General features: G+C 56.8%; 1 long non-coding RNA gene across 1 annotated transcript; it reads left to right on the top strand.

Moving 5' to 3' along the window:
- The first annotated feature begins 1,898 nt into the window (after positions 1-1,898).
- Positions 1,899-2,990, top strand: LOC140681201 (uncharacterized). The gene is made up of 3 exons (XR_012052440.1): positions 1,899-2,314; positions 2,598-2,756; positions 2,943-2,990. It is a non-coding gene; the product is annotated as an uncharacterized lncRNA (long non-coding RNA).
- Positions 2,991-3,323: the final 333 nt, after the last annotated feature.

Here is a 3,323-nt window from a genome sequence, read left to right as displayed (position 1 = left end):
GGGTCTGCTCCCGGTCCCACCATCTCATGGCCCAGCATCTCACAGGCCAAGCTGGGTGTGGCAGCGAGGATCCTCCCTTTTGCTGTCAGTCAGGGTACTGAGTCTTCAGCTGAGTTGCTTTTGAGCAGGGCTGGGTGGGGAGGCATCTTCCAGCCCCGCTGGCAGCCTTTGCCCACCACTCTGCCTGGGGCTGGGGTTGGAGCAGCAGCAGCCAGCCTGACAAAAGCACCTGTGCGTGGGGCTAGCAGAGGAGGGGTCCAGGACCAGTGCACCAGCCAGTTTGGTGTGCAGGCGAGAGGAAGGGCTTGGGCTGCTCCACTCACCTTGTTTGTCTTGGCTTCATAATATTTTTGGGGCACTGCAGGCAGGGAGGATAAGGACATGTTTTTTTCCCCCAGCCCTGAGTGGGTTTTTGCTTTACATGTCATGGTCAGGCCTTGCTGGGGCTTCTGCTGCCCTCTTCCAGCACCAGTGGCTTCTTGTCCAGCCCTGAGTTTGTACACAAGTCCCAGGTGCTGGCGAGAGTGCAGCAGTCGCCCCGTGTGCCACTGGGGCAGCCCCTGCACGCCCAGGGATGCTGGGGCCAGGCTCTGGAAGCAGCAGCATCCCCCTGATGAACTCCATCTGTATTCCACAGGAACACTGTCATACAGCCCCCCGGAATGGACCCACTTGGGCTGGTACTACGGAGAGGCAGCAACGATCTGGTCCCTGGGCATCCTGCTGCACCAGATGGTCTGCGGGCAGCACCCTTTCAGGAGGGGCCGGAAGATCAGCTGGGACCATCAGCTCTCGCTGCCACAGCGGCTCTCTCCAGGTGGATCCTCATCTCTGGCCACGGGGGAATACCAGTGCTGGGAGACAGCAGCAGCTCGTGAGCATCTCGCTCTGGCAGCCGCTGAGGAGGTGGCACATGTCCTGCTCTCCTGCTCTCCTCCACAACAGGGAATTGATGGGAAAGTTTAGGCACAGCTCTGAGCACAAAAGCAGCATGGCCTGGGCATGGGAAGAGTGGGGCAAAGCAGACAGGAGCCTTCTCTAGCTGACCGGTGGTTTCTGGTTTCTCTGCCCAGAGTGCCAAGATCTTATCAGGTGGTGTTTATCCATGCACTTCTTGGACAGACCTTCATTAGAAGACCTGTTCTGTGAACCTTGGATACAGGATATTCACCTGCCATAGAAGAAGGGAGAGAGCCACATGCACACTTTGCTCCAGGGCCCTGGTAAGTTACAGGTCCACACATGCCCTGGCAATCAGAAGCAAGGAAACCCAGACTTTTTTCCCTGCCTGTATCAATGCACTGGGGTCTTTGGGTGGGAACACACAGCCCTTGTGCTGCAGCTGAGCTGCTCTGCCCAGCACTGGTGGCTGCCATCTGAGCTGGTTTTGCTTGTCCTGCTTCCCTGACAGCTGGGGCCCTGGGCAGAACCCTGACAGCCTGGTCTGACCCCCAGGGAAGGAGAAGGAGCCCCTGGAGAAGCTGTACCAGCTGGGGCTGCTGCTGCTGGAGACAGTGAGGATGACATCAAGGATGACAAACTCTTCCTCAAGTTGGCCACTGGCAGCTGAAGATGATGGACTTCTGGCACTGTCTTCAAAGCCTGGCTCCACAGCAAATTCGCAGATGAGTCCACAGCCGGGGAAATGCTCCCAGATTTGGGCATTGCTCAGACTGGCTGGGAACAAAAGGTTCCCCCTGTGCTGGGGCAGATGCAACTTCAGTCGCTGCCCAGCTGCTTTTTGGCAGGGCTGGGGGCACGGGCTTGGGTGGATACAAGATGGGGGTTGGCTCCTGGCCCTGCCAACAGCCCCCAGCACCCAGCATGGCCTGGGCTGGGGCTGGGGCTGGGGCTGGGGCAGCCAGCCTGACACAAACAAACCTCCATGGTGGGAGCAGAGGTGGGACTCCAGAACCTGTGCAGGGGCTGCTTTGCTTTGCAGGCAAGGAAGGGCTTGGGCTGCTCCACTGCCCTTGTTTGCTTTGGGATCACTGTTATTTTGGGGGGCAGTGTAGGAGGGAAGAGAGAAAGTGTGGGCTTCTCTCCCCCATGGGTGGGATTTTCCCTAGCATGTAGGGGTTGGGCCTTCCTCAGGCCCTTGACAGAGATAAAGAGTTTTTTTCTTGTTTCCCTTTGTCTCTAATCTCTTTTCAACAGTTTGTTGTTTGTTTTTCTAGAGGAAGCGTTCTATGTAAGGTCCAGTCGGGATCGGGAAGTGCCTGGGAGCAGCTGCAGCGTGGATGGGCCGTGCCCTTGGAGAAGGCTGAGGACATCGTTTGGGACCAGCTTTTCTCCCAGCGGAGGATGGCGTGAGGTGAGTCCCCGTCTGCTTGGCATGGTGGGATCAGAGCTTTTGGGAGACAGCAACAAGCACAAGGAGGCTCCTGCTCTGGGCAGCTGCTGAGGGCTGGATGTGCCGTGGCTGGCTGCAGGCTGGGAATGTCCTGCCCTCCTGCTCTGCTCCCAAAGGCAGCAGTGATGGGCAGCTCTGGGCACAGCTCTAGGCACAGCCAGCATGGCCTGGGCTCTGTGGGCAGCTGGGACAAGGGAACAACAGCCTTCAGCTGACGGGCAGTTTCTGGTTTCTCTCCTTGCAGCCGGGCTCTGCAGGTGCTGAGGCTGCTCTGGGCTCTGCCAGGGCTCTGCTGGCCTCTGCCCTGGGCACAGCTGGGCTGGCTCTGCCCTCACATTGCTCTGACAGCTTTGCATCAGACGAGCCCGTTGGAGCACAGTGCCTGAGCTTTCTGCTTTGGCAGGTGAGTGAGACTCCCCTGCAGGCCAGGAGATTGCAGCTGGGGACACACATCCAATTGGCAAGGACCCAAACTCTTCACTGTCCCAGCTGAACCCCTGAATCTCCACAGGAATGCCTGGATCTCCACTATTCATTCTTCATTTCTTTTTGGCTGGAATCGTGCAGTTGCACTTTCTTCCTCCTCTAGACGTGCCACGAGTGGCCAAAGCTGGCAAGTGAGCCGTGTTCCTGAGGCAGTGCAGTCTGGAGCTGATGGATGGAGAATTGCCTTTCCCACTTCCAAACCAGAGCAAAAAGCCGTAAGTGGGATTTTTCATCTGTAAGAAGCCCCTGACAATTTCAGAGGGAATGTGCAGCTCATTCACAGAGTGAGAAGGAAGGTCATCTTCTAAAGGATTTGGGGTTTGACAGAGTTGAGATTCCCAGTCCTGCCTGGAGCTCGAAGGGCCCCAATCAATTTCCTATTGCTTTGACCACAATTTAAAATAACAATGTTGGAAACAAACCCCAAAAACTGTAAAAAAGGCTGTTGAGGTCAGTAAGATGGATCCATGCCATCAGCACATTT

The sequence above is a fragment of the Taeniopygia guttata genome, chromosome 32, assembly GCF_048771995.1.
Source record: "Taeniopygia guttata chromosome 32, bTaeGut7.mat, whole genome shotgun sequence".
NCBI lineage: Eukaryota > Metazoa > Chordata > Aves > Passeriformes > Estrildidae > Taeniopygia > Taeniopygia guttata.
The sequence above is the reverse complement of the archived record's forward strand: the minus strand, read 5'-3'. Positions and strand labels throughout refer to the sequence as shown.